This window comes from Hesperophylax consimilis, chromosome 6, assembly GCF_061612785.1.
Source record: "Hesperophylax consimilis isolate HC1 chromosome 6, BYU_Hcon_1.0, whole genome shotgun sequence".
NCBI lineage: Eukaryota > Metazoa > Arthropoda > Insecta > Trichoptera > Limnephilidae > Hesperophylax > Hesperophylax consimilis.
The window spans coordinates 27,082,830-27,104,198 of record NC_142841.1 but is presented as its reverse complement, the minus strand read 5'-3'; the positions used below and the strand labels follow the sequence as shown (position 1 = coordinate 27,104,198).

The following is a 21,369-nucleotide window of genomic DNA, read 5'->3' as shown; positions in this document are numbered from 1 at the left end:
TTTAGTTAAGACACTTTTATAAATGTTTATAATTTACTTCCCAGCAACCAACCAGCTTTGTGTTTCGCGTCCAGACGTTTCTCGATGTGATAGTAACAACTGATTCATATTATACGATGTGAATATGCTTAAAATAAAGTAAAATAATGCTTATATATGGAATGTAATACGACAATTGGGTTTATTCTCTTTTTCACATCTATTTTTACAAGTTTTCATAGTACAAGTCAACATTTTGCCGTGTTATTTCATAAAATGAACCGATGATGCCTCGACCATAGTTCGCACAAGAATGATGACGTCACGTTTTCAAATTTCACTTGAGGCCATACGCGAGCACAGCCGGCTCCAATGGAACCGGTGTGGGGAGTGGGGATAATACGCTTTTAATCACTTAGGGCAGGTCTACTAATATTCATATGTCTATGGATAGTGTCAATAATGCAATATTGCATAAGGGCTCCAAGCACACATTATCTAAGCCTTACATTAATTCCATATTTTTTCATGTAAGTTTCTTGTATAATGGATGCCTAAGCAGAAGATAGCAAACTCAGCGTTCCGCAGATTCTCCGTAGTATATACCTTAGTTACGTAACAAAAACATGGTTTATTTGGCGTTGAGTAACCCTATCTTATCGGGCAAGCTACTTGCGACTTGTAACTTGCCACTTGCCGGGGTTCAAGAGCATCAGATAATGGATGAAAGAAGACAGCGGGAATTGAACAAGCTAACTCGTCACTGTGGGAATGACATGAAAAACAACTCGTTGAGGGAGCGACACTGTTTTTAGGTTCTCTCTGATACCAGTTAACACAAATTAATGGATTCGAAACACTCGGTAAGGGTTTGGTTAAATGGAAGCCCCATAATTCATCAGGTTAAATAACCGGCGCAATCTCCGTAGCTTAACAGTAAAAGGAATTAGCATTTAATTTTTTGATGGCTGCTGTTATCTGAATATGTAATTAATCAAACAATTATATAAAGCTATCGAAAAACCGCTGATTGTAAAAATTCATTTCACAATATCGAATAAATTTTAATAAAATTTGCAAATAACACCCGTGATTTAAAAATGTTTATATTCTTTCAAGCAAAATTATTGCAAACGTCGTCACAGGCGTTTATTGATAATCTTCAACATGATTTATTAAGAACTCTTAGGACAGGTTGTTTTTGCAGAATTGGAACAATTCATCAAATTTCAAAGTTGATTTTCAAGATTTATGAAGGTTATATTTAAGTTCTGTAATTATATGATTATTGGCCAGTTATTTCACATAGCTGAAATGATGAAAGAACTTTAATAGAACCATCACAGAACTTCAAAATCAACTTTGAAATTTGATGAATTGTTGAAATTCTATGAAACAACCCGTCTTAAGACATTTAGTTACAATAAATGTAATCTTTGTTGTTTAAGTACTTATTTATGAATAATGTTGGTGTAACTTGTGTAACTCTATATTGTATATGTACATATCCATAATAAATAAGAGTCTATGTATCCTAACCTCTGCCTGTCATGTGTTGTAATTTCTCACCACTATTTAATAGTTACATCTCGAGTTTCACCCATGTTTCAGTCATTTTTACAGAACAATAATATTGCAAAGTTGTTTTAATATAGTATTTTTATACAGATCCTTACGCGATTACGATGCAACTGTGAGACAAAATAATTGACCAAATTAGTTACAGATAAAATTGGTAGGCTCCCCTACTATTTTCGAATTCCTTAGATTAGAGAAGCCTTAAAAGTGAAAACACAGTTTAGAACACCTAAAATAACCTATATGAACTACTTATATAAATACTTTGCTAAACCCGAACTAAACTGTATAAAAATATAACATGTTTTCAATCACAATTCGCAGTCTCAATTCAACTGATAAGCCTCCTATTTCAGAATACTAGAAGTTAAATAGATCGTTTCTACAAAAAAAACACGTATCTTAAACGTACAATATAGCAACGAAGGGACGTGGGTATTCTATTTATAAAGGTTAGAGGTCAATATTGGGCTCAACTCAAGGACGTGTTTGACTGACATTGACATTATCACGTTCTTGAAAAATATAACTTGTCAGGAAAACTTGGTGGCTAATTTATGGGAGAGAGATGAAAATTTACCCACGTAAAAAAAACTACCTTTCAAAAATTTTTCAAGTTTCCTGAAAATTTCAATTAACTTTTATCATGAAGGCAGAATACTTATATCTCATACTTGAACACGGCGAGGAAATACTGAATTTTGATTTTTGTTCTTGCTCTACTTTTTTAATATTCTTGCGAAAAACCGTGGTTCATGATTCAAATTACAAATTATAATTAAATATCAGAAGAATTCGACTATGCTCGTAAAATGCCGTTATACGTTTTTATTTACATTACATTTCATGGGATACATCCGTGATGGATGTTTTTACAAAGATCTTCTTAGTCGTTTTACATATTTTTAATTATTTCTGGAAACAAAAACCAAATTTATTACTGAATACTCCTGTGGATCCCCCACACAAAATGCACCTACAAGGAAAGCAGAAACTACGATTCTGCCGAATATTTAACCACTAGATCGAAAAAAAACAAAAATCCACAACTCTGCTGACCCAAAACATTCTTAATTATAAATTTTATCGACTTCTGTCGGATTCTTTAATTTCTAAATTATATTCGATAAATATAAAATCTTTTAAATAAAAAAATAACAAAGTGAATACAACAAAAGTGTCCTTTCTGCTACCAACCGTCTGTAACCAGTGAGACTATGGCGTCCCCAAATGGGTTTGTTGTGAAACTAAAGGTAAGGTAAGGTAAGGAGATCGGGATATATCTAGCTATTCAGATCTGGTCACCAAACATACTTGGCTAAAGCCATTTAAAGAAACGTTTCAATTGGAATGGGGGTCTCTAACCAGAGCGATATTGAGAGTATTTTTTACTCTGAAAATCTTAGTCAACTAAATTAGGTATATATAAGAGGTTTTTAGTTATTGCTTAAATCTTTGAAGGAAGATAATTTGAAAAAAAAATATTAGCATTTTATCGCCAGTGTGCAGTTCCGCTAAGTTACTATAATTAATACGAGAAAAACGTTGCTTATTCTACGAAGGAGGACTTAGCAAGCAGCGGATTGAGCCCGCGAAGTATGGATGGCATCTTATTCTGTGGACCACTCGGCAAATAACTCCCAACCTTCAACTTCCCAATCTCCAATCGAGGGTGTCGTAGTTCTAAAGGCTCCAGACAGAGGTATAGTATAAATGGTTTGTGTTTTTTTATTCAAAATGTAAGAGTCCCAATACTGCCCGGATCCATAGAACCGTATGTTGTGAGGCTCAGGGGTGGTGGGAAAGTCGGAGATAATAAAAGGGAAAGTTAGAAAGTACCTGGCTAATTATTTCTGGACACTAAAAACGGCTAAAGCCTTTTCAAGCAACGTATTTAAAAAAAACAATTTGGACCACGCAGTAAATATAGGTATTCATTTAAACGTGCTTGCTTCTCCGCCCATACATAATTGTGCACACAATTCGAGAGGCCTAATACAAACATCCAGGGCCTGATTAAATTTTAATTAGCGGTATCCAGGTTAGCGCTCAGGTCTTTTCCCAGCAGAGTTACAGTACCATGGAGGTAGTTAAAAGGAGAATATTACATATGTAAAAAAATTGCATATGGCTTTCGAACGGAAAACACGAGAATTTGTGTGGTAAAGGGGACCTGAAGTTATACAGGATTTTCCAATAAGAGGTGTTATTTTGAATAGCCCGCTATTTCGGTAGATATTACTTTTGAAGCTCAAGTCATTTTTTAACATTTGACAAGTAGAAACTACGCCATTAATACAAATGGAACGATACACGCTTCAACAACGCATTGCAATTGTTAAAATTCACTTGAGTGAATCAAATGCAAATCATCTTGAGTGATGAGGCACATTTCCACCTCGGTGGCTTCAACAAGTGCGTCAACAAGCAAAATTGTCGCATCTGGGGCTCGGAAAACCCAAGAGTTATTGTTGAAAAGCCTCTCCATCCTCAACGTGTGACTGTTTGGTGTGGTTTATGGTCCGGCGGAGTCATTGGACCTTACTTTTTCGAAAATGAGGCTGGAGCAACAGTTACGGTGAATGGATTGCGCTATTGAGAGATGATTAATGATTTTTTATGGCCGGAATTGGATGGTATTGATCTGGACAACGTTTACTTTCAACAAGACGGCGCTACGTGCCACACAAGCAACGAAACCATTGATTTTTTTACGATTGAATACCAAAATTACACCTCTTATTGGAAAATCCTGTATAATATCTAGTTTCAAATGAAAAGGTCAAACTAACAACAATACAATTTTATGGGACACATTATAGTAATTTATCATTCTTTCTCACGTTCATTCTTGCTACGTTTGTGAAGCCGTATGTAGGTATATGTGTATATATTCATTTTGAATTCACTGGAAAATGTACACTGGAATACAACATATATTTTAAAAAAATCCAATACTTTAGAAGGTCGCATGACGTCAATGTCTCTCCCCTGTTCCCCATTCATGTTTGTATTCCGTTTTTGTTCGAAGAGTTCGCAAATGTTTTATTTCTTTCGAAGATATTCCAATTCAACCTTTTTTATTACCCTATACTTAAACAGATACCTGTTTTGCTAAAATTACGGAATGTTTTATTCTTGGTAATCGTAATAATGGAAAACTTTCGGATGTTTTTAAAAAAAATAATTAATTAAATAACACACTGTAACAGCCTTACTTAAGTTTTTAAGAACTTTCTAAATTTTCAAATTCGATCTTCATAATATATTCTTGTCACCTTTTTAATAGCAATAAGCATGCGAACAAGTCGGCTGACAAACCATATATTTGAAATGTTAACTTCTCAAAGGGAAAATTAGACCTTAAAACAAGGAAATTGGTCTACAACACAACTGTAGCGTCCCACCTGAAATACTACACATGTGAAATTTCTCTGAGCAATAAAACACAAGTTAAAACAATGACAGTAATATAGAACAGAGGCATGAGGTCTATATTTTGTTCTAGTAGATATACTAGGATAAAAACAGTGCAAAATTAACTCAATTCGTGTAGCAATGTTTAGTCTATAATACGTAACAAAATAAAATGTTACCAGATTACATGTAAAAAAATATTATCAAGAGTATTATTAGTACAGTTCATGACTATCCTACGAGAAGCTGCAAAGATTTTAGGCTTTCCAAGACAACTTATCCGTCAAAATATAGACTCACAAAATTTATTTTCACAAATTTCTATATTATTTCCGTGTTTTATTTTTATTAATTTTTTTTGGTACTAATTCAAATAATACGCAAATCCAGGAAAATTGATTATCGTTAGTCGTTTGTAGATAATCTAGAAATAAGTCCTTTTGTGAAGCCTAATAGAGCTGATTGCAAGAAAACTGTATTAAAGTTTTGTCCATTTCTCTAATGAAAATGATCCTGATAAAAAGAAATTGACAATCGATAAAACATCTTCGGATCTACCGGATCTGCCCTGATGATGGACACTGCAACGATGTCCGAAACGTCGGCTAAAGAAGGAGTTAGCGCAACACGGCATAACACCCCAAAAACAAACAACAAAAATCGATAAAACGTTTTTATGAAAAAATAAAGTTAAGAAAAAGCAAATTTGTTGATTCATGGAGAAAATTTTGAATACACTGATTAAAATGTTAGTTGCGGATTAGTAGGGATGAATGAAGAGGACTCTTGTTCAGAGATTACTTTTATTAAAAAAAACCCAAGAAATACACGCGACAAATGGACATGTAGAATTCTCGGCTGCTCGGATCGGAATTATTCTCCTGTTCGCTGCGACAACCCATGGGGGCTACGCGTCGCGTCGCTTCAGTGTGGCAAGCTGATAAATCTTGCCAGTCACCAAAAATTAAATACACGAGAGAGTAGTAGTTCCTACAAATGCAAGATAAAATTCTGTTTCTTAGCATATATTTGCAAGGACATCCCTGCCCAAGTGTATACATTATTCATGGATACACTACGGTTATATAATATTGCAAGACATACATTTCGAAGAATCTTAAACGTACTGATGTTCTATAATTAATTTTGTTATATTGAGAAAGAATGTTTTTTTAAATCCGTGCACAGTGTGATAATTTAGGTAAAGATTTTATAAAATTTTGTGATAATTAATTATTAAATCTTGAAATAACGTAATCCATTCCTAGGGCGTCCGCGTCGCAGCCTAGGCGCCGGTTAGCCCTCGACGCCGCCGCCGTCGGAAATCCAATTAAAAATATCACAATACAGGATCCAGAGGGTCCGCTCACCCACCCGGCGGCTTGTTCGCCCATTCAGATAAAAATGCCCCTTCGTAATGATTCCGAGGTTCATGTCCTGATAAAGCTAACAACCCTTTCTATGATTGTTTTGGAAATGACCAAACTTTGGTTAAAAAATATCATCATATTTGGTTACTTACATTTAGGCTGTTTCAGATACGTGTCAAAACTGAATCATCATTTTGGTTCGATTGAAATTTCAATTTGTTTTTCGCTCTTAGCTGTGAAATATTCTTACCTGTAACAAATAAAACAAAAGGCTATTAGATTACAATAGATCAAAATTATATATGATTATTTAAATTACAGGTTAATCTTGGGCGATCCGTACATTCCTATAGTTGTGAATTGAGTATATTGTTAATATCAAAGATGTCTGTATTAAAATTGAAGGACTTATCGAAGTTTAATAGTACTGGTTTATTATAGTATGCACAATGTTAACGGATTATAATAACAATATTATTAATTAAATTGATGGAAAGATGACAATGAAAAGGACCAAATTAAATTATGTTAACCTAACAAGCAGTAGTGAAGGAATTAATCATACACTGAAATAAATGAGTTAGCTAAAGTGTTAAGCTAATTGAAGTTGTGTAACCATCGCCTAAAGTTCAGCTACTTTACCTAAAATACTTTATGTGCAGATACCGTCGTTGTTTAGTAAAATGTGCTTGAGCTATTACAACTAAACTTTAATAATAGCACACTAAAAGCATACTTACCTAAACAAAATAATCGGTTTGGTTAATCAAGCTAAAGTAATTTACTAAACCTATTTCACTTTAGTAACTTAAGTTTATGTGTTACTTCCCAAAGTATTTAGCTAAATTTAACTAAACATCTAGTTTGGTTAAATGTTTTGTTCATATAGCAAAACTGAGGTTGGAATATCTAAATTTGGTATTTTTACATAACAATTAGTTGCTTTGCACAAACTTAGGCAAAGTGCAACAAAACTTTAGTTAAAATTTCCCGAACTTTGGTAGATCTTTTTATCGTCGCTAATGGTCGATGCGCAGGTGTTCATTTACGACGCAGCTCTCAGATCGCCACAGTTCGCACCATACGTGAATTGACGTTCGTTGCGCGCGTTGCGAATTTATTTTTGAATTGAATTGAATTTATGTTAACCGCTGTTCCTAGTTCCTAGTGATAATGGCAGACAAAACCGTGGAGGATTATTTAATTTCTTGGAATCTGGAGGCTTACATAGAAACATTTAAAGGTGAGTTTTCTTTTTTCATTTTTTTATTGATTTAGAATTTAGATCATGGAACTATGATATTATATATTGTGATAAAATCCATTCTATTTGATTTAGAAACTGGCACCTTCATTATTCCATGACTCAAGTACCTACGCAATAGATTTAGAAGATTTGTATTTATTATGTACCTAGTTTGAAGAGTGCGTGTTGACGCTACAACCAATATTGTGTCAGGAGTCATGACACAAGTTACAGAGAGTGGTATATAAAAATAATAATAATTGGATCACTTGTATAGCGCCGTTTTTGTGCAAAATCACCTCAAGGGCGCCTTTATTTCTTTGTTTGTTTCCGCCAGTATTATTTTGTATTGAACGAATGTTGTTTGAAACTGTAGTATTTTCTGTTTGAAACTGTAGTAAATTATTAATTCGGACATAACATTTTGAACATTGAATTCTGTTGTTTTTTTTTGGGAGGGATATTTTTTTTTAAATACAGGGTGACCACCCATTGTTAATGTTTACATTTGAAATTTTCATATAAATGAAATAATTTCATTATTAAAACTATTTTATCTCCGCTTGATTCATGATACAGGGTGTTCGGTATCTGCTGTTGTATAAATATACATTTTTTTTAATGAATAATTTTCATTCCTTTGAAAAATATTTTTTTATTTTCTTGTTTTGAAATTTTTTGTATTATCTCGTCGTTTTTTTCTTTATTTCAGACTCAAGCCATAGACTCGAAAACACTCCTGATAATATCTCAAGATGATATTAAAGAATTGATTCCGACTGTAGGGCACCGGGCACTGCCTACAGCACACATTAATGCGCTCAAGGATGTTATTAATCCACCTGTCATAAGTGTAAGTTTTTAAAAGCAGTAATGATGACATATTGTATACCTAGGCCTTTTTTGGCTAACCATTTGGAAATAGTTGTACCGGACGCGATTTTGATACTAAAATAATAGTATTTAAAATAATAATTCCTGTAATTAATGAATAAATCGACTGCCGGGGGGTCAAGCAATTCCAAAGGGATAAAAACAAAGCTTGACCCCTTCACCCTTTCTTTCCCCTTTGTGTACATACCCGCTTTTTGTTTCAGATTGAAGATATACCTTCAACTTCCAAACAAACAACGCCCATATATTATCAACACGATGACTTCCTTGTAAATGACATTTCCTTGTTGGAAAATAAAAACAAATCACAAAGAATAACGCAAGAAGCTTTTGAAGAGCAAATTTCGAATGTAAGTTAAATAATTTTAGTAAGTTTCAGATACCTAAGTAACTTAGGTTAATTGTTTTATACATTCCGATATATGTATTTTAGTAGTGGCAGCGTAGAATAGCCATCCTGTGACTGATATTATGATGATTATAGAAGTGGTTATTAGTTATGTAATCAATATGCAATTTAATTTTGTTTTCCAGGACTTACGCAATCATCTCCTATCAATCAATGAAGGGCAAGCACTTTTAATGCAGTTTGAGTCAAAGGGTCTGTTGGACAATTCTGCCAGACTGTGCAGTACTATTATAAGTAAGGAATTGCAGGGTAATCCAGATAGATCCATTACAAGCAAGAGATTTTATGAATTTGCTTTTCAAATCACAAAAGTCTTTAATAAATAAAGCGCAGCTGTATATTTCACCCCATATGTGTGTTTTGGGCCTACCCAAAAAATTGCTGCTAAAGGTAAATTACTAGACACATACAGGCAGCGCCGAAAAGAATTTGCCAAATCAGGACACAAACATCTTTTACTATATTTAAAAAAAATTATAATAAAAAATGATAATATAAATGTGTGTATGATCAAACGTGTTTTCTTTTTTGAGGCTTTGCTGGTAGCTGGAAACAATATTTTGAGAGACGATTCTTAACAAAATAACTTTTATATTAATGAGGTTTTTAATAAGTACTTTCTAGTATTACAAAACATAATATTTATTTATTTAGGTTTCATCTCTCAAAAGGGTTGTAATAAACTACCTGCAACTCAAAGTATTTAACCCATGATTCTGAATTATGGGTATAATCCTTCGAGTTGATGGTGGTTACATTTACACCCTGTATTGTTTTCAGCTAAACTGCAAAGCTGCACTTCCTATTTAATTAAGATAATCTAACCAAAAAGCTAAGCTACAGTACCTAAAGCTAGCTAGCAGTAGAGAGCTAAAACACCTATATCGGTAGGGCTATTCCAACCGAAGTTTAGTTAATCAACCTAACCATTTTGTAATATTAACTAAATAATAAGGTTACTACATCTAAACAGTTAAGTTTTTCTAACCGAACACTACAAAATGGTTTAGGTATATAATTTTTAGTTTAGGTAACACAACTAAACACAAAGCTGTCTCAACCGATTAGTTTAGCTAGAATACCTGAATCGTTAAGCTGTCATAAATACAGTTTAGGTAACACAACTAAACACAAAGCTGTCTCAACCGATTAGTTTAGCTAGAATATCTGAATCGTTAAGCTGTCATAAATACAGTTTAGGTAACACAACTAAACACAAAGCTGTCTCAACCGATTAGTTTAGCTAGAATATCTGAATCGTTAAGCTGTCATAAATACAGTTTAGGTAACACAACTAAACACAAAGCTGTCTCAACCGATTAGTTTAGTTAGAATATCTGAATCGTTAAGCTGTCATAAATACAGTTTAGGTAACACAACTAAACACAGAAAGCTGTCTCAACCGATTAGTTTAGCTAGAATAACTGAATCGTTAAGCTGTCATAAATAAACTGCTGTTTAGCAAACAGTAGCTAAAAGTTCGGCAGTCACCACAGCAACTAAACTGTTTAGTAGATAATTACTGAAAATTTGGTAAATCGTACCTAAACATTTCTTTCAGTGTAGCCAGTAAGTGGCTTGCAGATTATATTTATAACAATTATCTACCAACCTACAAAAGTTTTTTTTTTTTGATTCACATATTATTTATTATATTATTTTATTGTCTTCCATGAGCATTTAATACATTATTTCAGGATTTTATTTGTTCAAAACTACTATTAAACAAACTTAAAAGATAATAAAAATCATTAAATGTGATTATGGTACCTAGTGCTTAAATAAAATATAAGAAAATAAATAATTATAATATTTTTAATAATATTATTAGAGAAAAACATGCATTTGTATTTTAAAAAAAATGACAAGTAGAACTAAGTATATATACGTAAAAAAGGATTTTTTTCATAAATTCGTTTTATAAAAAAGATATAAATAGAAATGTAAGTAAGGGTTTGTTCAAAATATTAAATCTTTGAAAGATCTTCACCGATTGCTTTGAAATTTTGACACAACTTTACATTCGAATACGCGTGTGTTTTTATAAACTTATATTATATAGATGTTACCTGCGACAGGTAAAAATGCTTATTTTTAAAAATAGGACCATCTGTTGGACGTAAAAGCAAACGCGCTATTGTTTCTATATCTGCACAGGCATACTGAGCCACAGTAACGCGTGGCGGGGTACAGCTAGTCGATAATAAAATAAAGATTTTTTTTAATCAAATTTTTTAACATATCAGGAATTTAAATATACATACTATTCATGGTAACATTCGATATATACAAGTACAGTAATAGAAACAAATGTATAATTGCACTGTAATATACAGACAATTAGAATGTACATATATTTAAGCTGGGCATAACCTGCCTCACTGGCGAACCTGTATTGAGGCAGAATTTTGAGCAAAATTAATTAATACGCTGTCTATGGTTTACCAATTCATATAACATACGAGTTCCCATAAAACCATTTATTTACTAGTTCAACATTACTCATCGTCCAATATAAAATAATTTTAGACTAGGGAGAGATCACTGGTTATTGTACTACCTTTATTGAATATCCATTTAAACTTTTTATTTGTCTTGTTTCGTCGAGTATGTAATTGCATAATTTATGTTTCTTTGTCCAAAAATAAAAAATGTTTTGGGCTTTAGTAGTATTCTTCTGTTTTATGTCGCGTGTTTCGTGTGTTTTTTGATATTTTCGTAATGTTTGCTTAATTTGTTTTTAAAGTGGCGAGTTAAGATTATTTTGGCGTAAACTTAATGAACATCAGTTAGTACTTGTAGTTTGTTAAATATATCTTCAGTGCTCGTTTTTAAAGGGACTTTAAGGATGACTTTTAGGATTAATTTGGCGCCTTTGATGGTGAATATCTGGCCAAAAGTGTTTTGCCATCCCATGCGGTAATAATAATTTAAGAAGATTGAGAAATTTAGGTGTGAAAACGAAAATCTGTCAAAAAGAAGCAACGCTTAGTAATCTAAACGAAACGGATAATTCAATGCCCATTTTTGTTATTATTTAAATTTAATCAACCTAATTAAATGGGTGTATGAAGAGATAATGTAACATCACACAATTCTGTTCAGGCTTAGCGTATTTCAGCATATTGCTCGCCATACACTATCAATGGCGAGCGAGATGCTGAAGTCGGCCAAGCCCGAAAATATAGTGAACTTATAGCGCGGTCTGTCACGGACAAAGACCAAGTTGTTTGGCGGTCCGTCCTCTCTGCATAACCCTGTGGAGAAACGGTATTATAGTAAGTTAGTCATAAAATAAAGTACTATATTTTAATGATGTCAGTTGATTAGTATTCGGTTCAGCGACGTACTCGTGTTTTTAATACACTAAACTTTATTAACAATGTAAGGTAGCAGAAATCGGGGACGCCCGAGTAAGACATGGCACGATCAAGAGAATCAGATACTTGAGTCGAGCCATGTCAAGAGTCAGAATAGTATAGAGAGTATGTATGAGACGATGTATGAATGTGAATGAGGCAAGGAGTTTGTGCCAAGACCGAATCGGTCGGTTTAGCGGTCCGTCATCTCTGCCTTCCCTTGCGGGGAAACGGCGTGATGGTTAGTTACTTAATTATAGAAATAGTGTGTATTTATACAAAGTGGGTTCACCTTCAATATTTATTCAACCTGAATTAGAAATATTTCGAATGATTACTGAAAAGTTAAGCATATTTCCCGTTTTCTATCTTAACTTAGGCCATTCCAGCATGCTGACATCCGCCCCGAATTCTAGAATTTAGGATTTAATCGGGGTTTCATTTATTATTCACAAAAGGTTCTGAAACAATGGATACACGTAGGGTATGGAAGCACCCAGAAGGATTTTCGGTAAGCCCTGGGGACGACTAACCGCAAAAAAACAGCAGATCATACGTCAAGTCATTCCGAACGAGAGGATTTCATGATTAATATCTGAGGCATGCACCGTTTGCTTGGTTTATGTGAGTAAACATCCCGCCTGCATCGCATATATTCCATAGTAAAGAAGAGACAAGGATTGGATTACGCAATACAGAATACCTCACACTCAGAATCTGAAGAAGTTTTTGGTGTAATTTTAGAAACGATTTTTTTTTTTTGGATTTTAAAACTCCATTTTACTTGTATTTGTATAAAATAACATTTTGTTATGGTTGTTTTAATTCCAGTCTCAAAAACACACATTTATTATTTATGTTGCCAGTTTAATTGCGCCTAAAAATGAGTATTGCTAATTTACTAAGCCGCCGACGGGACTCGATCCCGCAGCCCTCCTGCCGTTCTGGTGCACTATGCCTGATCGGTAATCGGAAGGCTGCGGGTTCGATTCTTGTCGGCGGCATTTATTTTTTCTCGGAAGATTTTTTTCAATTTATACTTTCAGGCTAGTTTTTTTTTTTTTTTTTTTTTTTTATATTTACTCCACACAGGAGGCCCTGAAGAAAATAATTTCCCTCAGGGCCTATGTCATCTTTGGGGATGCTGTGTGGAGGGTCTTTTTGTGGAGAGGAAGGAGTGAACATGGGTCTTGAAGAGTCCCATGTTGTAGGAGGGAGGAAACACAGAGGCCGGCAGTTCGTTCCACAGCCGAGCTGTTGAACTTAAGAACGAATCGTAGAAGCGACCCGTTCTCATGTGACAGGTGTCAACTGTGTACAAATGTTGGGCGCGCGTTTGGCGTGTATCCCGACTACGCACCGGTGCCGAAGGGATCAATGACGCTAGTTCCTCAGAGCATCTTCCATTGTAATACCGATAGAACAAGGACAGCATACCTACCTGACGCCTGTGCTCTAAAGATTGCAGTCCGTTTGTTAAGATTGGGGAATCTATCAAACGGACCGCCCGTTTCTGCACAGAGTCAAGGGTTTTTTTCAGGTATTTTGGGGCTCCAGACCAGAGATGGCTGCCAAATTCGACAGTAGGGCGCACTTGCGATTTGTACAGGGTGAGCAGTTGTGTACTATTAAAGTATCTGCGGGCCCTGTACAGTACGCCCAGCTTCTGAGAGGCCAACTTTACTCTGGCTTCGATGGAGCCCCCGTACCTGAGCTGGTCACTTATAGTTACACCAAGCATATCAATGGAAGGCCTGTTCGGAAGATTGCTTCCGTTGAAGGAGACTAGATTATCATTTGGATCCCTTTTAGACGTAATCAGACAGGATTGGGTCTTTGAAACATTAAATTCGACGAGATTATTTTTACCCCAGGAGGAAATACTCTCGAGATAACCGTCCATTCTCTGCTTCAAAGCCCTCCGAGCCGTTGGAGTTTGTGTGCCCTTTGGGGGCTTGTCAAACAAAAAGCTATCATGAACTGTACTGTCATCCGCGTAACAATGAATCGGTGCACATGTCAAAAGGTCATTGATGTGCAACAAAAACAAAGTCGGAGACGGAACAGTAATTATTCTTTAAAATATTTTGTTATCCTTTGCGCTTTACATAAAAACATTTTCAAGAATATATATATTAAGAATCTCTTCAATATAAAGAGATGATGTTTTAGTAAACTGTGAATACATTATCACGATGTCGAAACACGTGTTTGAAAACGTGTCCGAAACTGTGATAATATATTCAAAATTTACTAAGAGTTTATTAGGAAACATGTCAATTCATTCGTTAAAGGCCTGCAATGCGGTTTTTAACCGGATTACCAATAATTTTAAGAGATTCTTAATAAATTAGCAATAGTCATTTTTCTCCGTGTAAAAATGACGGAACGGCTGTGACCTAAAATAATAAACATCGTAGCAGATATCAATATTAATAAACATTTATTTTAGTGTAAATTATGTAGATAATCGTTTGCAGATTTACCCCAGATGTAAAGTAAATTACAAAAATTAAAATATAAATAAAATTATGAAGATAATTTTATTCTACATTAACCGAAAAATCATACTATAAATCCGCAGGGGTAGGCAGAGAGCAGTGAACGCAACTATGTCGTGACACGCAAACCTTGCTTCATCGAATTCAAACATAATCTCATTTATTCTTGTAATACGATTATTGACATGACTCGGTTTAGTGAAGAGTCATCTCTTGAACTTGCTAAGTCATTACTATGACTATTTCTTCGATATATTCTACAGATTCTCCCTCATCCGTTTTACCAAAAAATCGCACAAAAAATATAAACGATATTTCACAAAAGCTGCTCAGCGATGCGCCTAAATCTTCTATTTTTCAGAGAGAGCTTACGTAGTGTAATTTATATCAATGCTCATTCGTAATTTTTCTAGTAGAGTAAGCATAAATTGTGTCGTAAAATCCCGCTAACCCTCTCTCCACACCCTCCACGGATGCTGGAATGTTTGCCCTGCGTTTTATCTTAATTAAAACCCAAGCACTTTGCCGACTCTACACAGTGTGTAATAATGCCGTTTTAACACATCGTAAATTCTATTTGTTCTAAAGCTTACACTTATAAGATTATTCGGAAAGTGAACCCATAAAGACGGGCTGACCTAGATGTAAGTTATTGAGGACGCGTTTTATGAAGGTATCGCGGTTATCTGATAAATATTATGAAAATACATTATCATCCATTTTACTAGAATTGAATAATTTTGATAGATTATTTATTGCAAATACATTTATGAATTGAAATTTGCTTTTTGTGTTTGGAATATCTCAAAACAGTGATTGATTTAAATGAATTTTAAACATATTTTTATTTTACAAGTTGAACCCGGTTAGTAGTACTTACAAAGATGAAAACTTCATCAAACATACTAATTACATAATGTAGATAGTTCAATTTCAAAATTGAAACTGATTTTGGGAACCAAGCATTGTGGTAATATAACTATCTATGTATTTAAAAAAACCAAGCGATAAAATAGATGTACTATTTCAGTAATATGTCATTCTATATTTGAAATGTGTATTTCGTTTGTTTTATTTTTTTTACAGATCTCCAAATCCGTAAAAAATTTACAGATCTGAATCTGAATCAGTAATAATTTACTAACGTTTACTAACGGTGTTCTTCGAGATAATTTTTTTGATAAGCAATTACTGATCCTAGGGAAAATATTTTATGAATACCTGTAGCTTCAAAAATCCTACAATTATAATAGCCCATGCTTTTTCACGGATCTGCGCTAGTAGAATAATAATGATCATCCGGTAAAAAATATATTATTTATTATTATTTTTATTTCTTGATAGAGCAATCCCGATGACATACAAAACTCATTGAAGGACGAGAGGAACTTAAAATGCATAGGTGGGAGTTAATAGGTACATTTTTACATCGGTATTTTGATGTCAAAATATTTATAGTATAATTACGATACAATACACGTTTCACATACGATACAATACAAAAATAGAAAAATAATCAATATTATAAGTTTCACATACAAAACATTGAAAAAGGGAGGTTAAGTAGAAAAAACAAGAAGAAACAAACATTATAAGTAGGGTGGGGACTTACCGCTTGAAAAGATTAATTTTATATCAAAATTAATTTTAACAACCGTTAAAGTATTGAAAATATCACACATATTGAACTCACCGTCCGAGAGTTCTGAGAGTGAGAAAGCGGATATCATTTTTTTTGAATAAAAAGGTAATAAAAGTGTGGGTTTTGTAACCATATATCGAAAGATCATGCGGGGGTCTTCAAAAGGTTCAAAGGTCCCCAGTTGACAATAGGAAATAACGTAAAGTGGGCCTATATTGTAAAGCGTATTTATATTACGTGATGGATGTTGATACTGCTCTATTTCACGGGTATTTTTCATTGTTATCGAGGTTATCCATAGCCAATGATTGTGTGGTTACAATGTGTTTATTCGAAATAGAATAATTTGATCACGAAAAATTGTATTCAAGTGAAATAGATAGACTCGTTAAATCCTATTTTATTCTGGAGGAGTAACGAAGATTCACCTTTAAACCAAACAAACTATATCTACCCACATTGATTAGATTCAAGTAACCCATTGTTCCTTCATTGGTCTTTAAGTAAATTACTCATAATTTCCGCTTATGGCTTATTTATAATTTCCATAATTGGAAAACAGGCTACACGAGCGCCCAAAATTAGAATGGGTTCTACTAAGTCTCTTTCTTGAGTTTGTTAGCTCGGCTGTGGAACGACTTGCCGGCCTTTGTGTTTCCTCTCTCCTACAATAGAGGTCTTTTCAACACCCATGTTAACTTCTTTCTCTTCTCAAAATATCTTCCACACAGCAGAACAAAATATGACATTGGCCCTGAGGGTTTATTATTTTTTTCAGGGCCTCGAGTATGGATTTAGTGTAAAAAAAAACATTACAAATTAAATGTTCAATTAGCAATATTTTACCCTGATCTTTCTCTTCTTTTAAGAATCATTTTATTGTATAGATTGCTAATGCAGAAGAAAAAGAGAGATGCAAAGGTCGAAGTCCTTCCATTTTCAGGAAAAGTTTCTTTAGTAAAGAACCTCTCAACAGGTCTCCAGTTCATAAGCATTTGAACTTTGAACTCTCCTCACACCGCGTTCAGACTTAACTGTTTAGATTTAGATTGAGATGATTCATTATACTAGTGAAATCTGTCAGGACTAACTACAGCATTCATCGACTGCGGTTGATAAATTAAATAATGCGTGGATCAAACGTTGTTGCCGACCGATAAAGTTGTTCAGTGAGGTAGTGAGGTCTCAAGAGGAAAGCGATTCGGAAGTTTGGCAACAAGCAGGCAGCAAACTTCCGCCGGGGTACGGAAGTTGTAAACTATACGTAAAATGGCCGAGTACGTCTTCGGTAGTTGAACCAAACTTATTTCGACTCACTCCCCGCACCCATGGTCGGGTTACCATAAGTACACACCCACCCAATAAACTTTATGCAAAGAAACAATCTGCACAAGTATTTTTAATCGTTTTTTTGCTTTGTCTTGATACTGTCAAATTTATATAAATCTGGAAATGATTTCACGAAAACCGCTTTGTTCAATTTTAAAAATGTTTTCCGTTTCTCATCAAAAGAAAACATTCTCTCGAACAAGCGTTATAAACAAAAAATACTACATTGAAAATGAACGTATAAAGGAACTGTAAGGAATCGACGTAATTGCACTTTGTGGACATCACTTTAAAAAGCAAATAGACTTAATTTATATTAGAATGCTTTGTATGAAGTAACTGACTACAAAAATACTTTAATACTAATGTTTAAACAGAAATTAGTTATTATCGTGATCTATTTTCGCATAATTGCGCTGATGATGGACACTGTCATGCTTACCGAACCGTTGGCTGAAGGAGGAAGATGGAGGTAAATACGAAGTGGAGGATGACGCTTTTGGCAGTGAAAATCTCAAATCATCTTTTAGTTAAATGAGAAAAATGAATAAATATATGAATATGAAAGAAATATGTAACGTAATTAAATGAGTTTCTTTATATGATATCCCAAAATCATTCAGCAAAACGGATCCCAGTTTTGGGAAATTTTGTAAGACTGAGAACGTGGGCGAAAGAAAGAAGAGGAGAAAGGTTAAGATCATTGTCGGATAATATGTAGTTAGGATGTACATGTATCTTGGAACGGTTTCGCGGCCTTCTTCATACAAAACTTAAATTTGAATTTGACACCAAAATACCCAAACAAATTTATGTGGCCTATTTGATTTATTTGTGTTTTTATTCTAAAAGAAAAGCAAATATCTAGTACGGATATGGAATATTTGATTTATTTGTGTTTTTATTCTAAAAGAAAAGCAAACATCTAGTACGGATATGGAATATTTGATTTATTTGTGTTTTAAATTATGATATTTGGGGTATTAAAGCATTAAGATTTTAGAGGCAATTTTGGTATTTTTTGTGTATTGGTTGAAATTTATAAATAATATAATCTTGCCTCATCTATCCATCCTTGTTTTAATACAATAGAAAAAGCCTAAAATAAGTTTTTTTTGGCAGAAATTTTGCTTTGTATACGCCAAATTTGTGTTCCAATAAATAGAGAAAGTGAAATAAAAAATGATTGTCATCGACTCATTGAATATCCAAAATTGGCATTAATGGCATTAATTTTATAATTTAAAAACACAAATAAATAAAGTAGCACAAATCAGTTCTAGATATTTGCTATATATACTTTTTGATTATTTTTTTCCCTGCCCCAAATTCAAATTTAAGTTTTTTATGAAATAGGCCGCGCAGCCGTTCCTCCTAAGATTTTGTCACAAAACAGAGCTACAGTAACATGTCATCCGGTAGTTCCTCAGCAGTGCGATTCTGCGTATCTTCCAAATACAATCAAAGAGGTCCAAACGATTTATTCTTGAAAGTGTTCAAACAAGCAAGTACAACAGAGATCTTATAAATTATTTAAATTCAATATCGGCTTTATGCTTACATTAGGTAAGGTACACACTGTAATACGAAACGACACTTTAATTAAAACAACTTACAATTATTTTATAAAACGTTTTGAAATTTCATCCGACACTCGACAAACTTTCAGCGTGAATAATTATCTTCCGAGCAGCTTGATTAAGAACATAGAGAGTGCTGCCAGAATTAAAACTTACTCGTATATTTTCGTTAATAAAATGAAAACTTTCAACTCGAAAGATCCACATAGCCCGGCTATGATAACTGCTCCTCCAGCATGGGAAGTGAGCAACCCCGAACAACCTGCAACTACTCACAGAAACCTGCAACTTCAGTCCACCAAGTGAATAAAAATGGAGGCAACTACGATCGTTAAAATCGGTTCAAATGGCAACACCGAGTTCGTTCAGAGGAAAAGTAATGTAATTCTAAAAAAGCACTATGGTCAAGTGAAAATTTTTCACATCAATATCAAAATGTGTTCAGAAAGTAGTTTTGTGTACTTCCTTAAAGGAGATAACTCTACACTACATTTTAAGGACAATTAATTTACGAAACGGTTTTTATTTTTTAACACTAATTTTTATGAAAAAGTATTACTTTTAAAGAGTTATTAACGACAGTAAAACTAGTTTTTCGCTATATCCAAAAATAACGAAGTAATGATTCAAAGCGAACACTTTTTTTTTTACATAAGATCCAGTCACGAGGCCCTGAAGAAAATAATTTCCCCCAGGGCCTATGTCATATTTGGAAACAGCGTGTGGAATGTTTTTTTAAGGAAAGGTAGAAGAAGAAAATCTGGTTAAGAAAAAGGGTATGAAGGGTGAGTAGGAATCTGGGGCTACGGTTCAAGGCGATGGGTCGAGAGAGTCCTGCTGGAGAGGTAAAAAGATTTCCCTCAACCAGTCTCTTCAAATCCTGCCCGCCACACAGTAGGTGGGCAGACGCATCAGCCGCAAAGACCTACACAATTCTCACCCGCACCCTAGCCACTTGGGGTGACCTATGGAAGAGGTGTTGGTTATCCATTGAATGGTTTGTAGTTGGAGGACGGAGAAGAATGTGACCAGACCAGACCAGACCTCATGTGGTCAACGAATGCCCGCTCCATTCATTCCCCGGCGGGATTTTTGAGGTCCACATGGCGACGCCTGAGGCCCTAGACTGGCTCGCAGACCTAGATTTCCCCCTCTGACCCCCCACCATACGAAAGAAGAAGAAGAATGAATGGTTCCCGGAGCGCCCGCCTCCCAAATTGGTAAAATGTATGCAATTCTTTCTCACCTATTACAATTCATAATTTAAATGGCAGTGCTGCAGCACTGCTGCGCATGCACCGTGATGTCACAAGCTTTTCGGTCGGCCGCAAAATATCAACATTGTGACGGCTAATAACTTCATTACTATTCGGGATTTTCCAAAAAATATAATTTTTTTTTCATCGGCATAATAATAATAATAATAATAATATTGGACAATTTTTATAGCGCCGCTTTTGTGAGTTATCACCTCAGGGGCGCTTTACAGTTGATGCAGGTATTACAAAAAAAAATATATATATTACCAAAGTAAAGTGAAGTTAAGTAAAGTAAAATGAAGAACAGGAACAGGTGACATGAAGACAGAAGATGGAGACTCTGCAGCAAGAATCCTAGATGGTGAAGAGGCTGGACCAGCTGCCGCAGCGAGAGACACTACCGCGTCCACCAACAGTGCCAGCACGAGGTTCGTCATCCGTTCAGGTATGTGTCTGCTGCTAATAAAGCGCTGACATGTGTCTGCTGCTATTAAAGCGCTGACACAATATCCTCACATAGATAACAGACCTTGGCAGCACCGCTGTGACGTTCGACGAAGATAGAAGATGGAGACTCTGCAGCAAGAATCCTAGGTGGTGAAGAAACTGGACCTGCTGCTGCATCGAGAGAGATTACCGCGTCCACCAACAGTGCCAGCACGAGGTTCGTCATCCGTTCAGGTATGTGTCTGCTGCTAATAAAGCGCTGACATGTGTCTGCTGCTATTAAAGCGCTGACACAATATCCTCACATAGATAACAGACCTTGGCAGCACCGCTGTGACGTTCGACGAAGATAGAAGATG

The 21,369-nt window shown here is 34.6% G+C and overlaps 1 protein-coding gene and 1 long non-coding RNA gene across 4 annotated transcripts in view; one reads left to right on the top strand and one right to left on the bottom strand.

The window, feature by feature from the left end:
* Fas1 (fasciclin 1 Fas1 domain-containing) overlaps nucleotides 1-21,369 on the bottom strand; it is a 537,972-nt gene that overhangs the window by 160,087 nt on the left and 356,516 nt on the right. The window lies entirely within an intron of this gene.
* LOC149423152 (uncharacterized) lies at nucleotides 7,340-9,175 on the top strand. The gene is made up of 4 exons (XR_016302306.1): nucleotides 7,340-7,587; nucleotides 8,303-8,443; nucleotides 8,688-8,834; nucleotides 9,019-9,175. It is a non-coding gene; the product is annotated as an uncharacterized LOC149423152 (long non-coding RNA).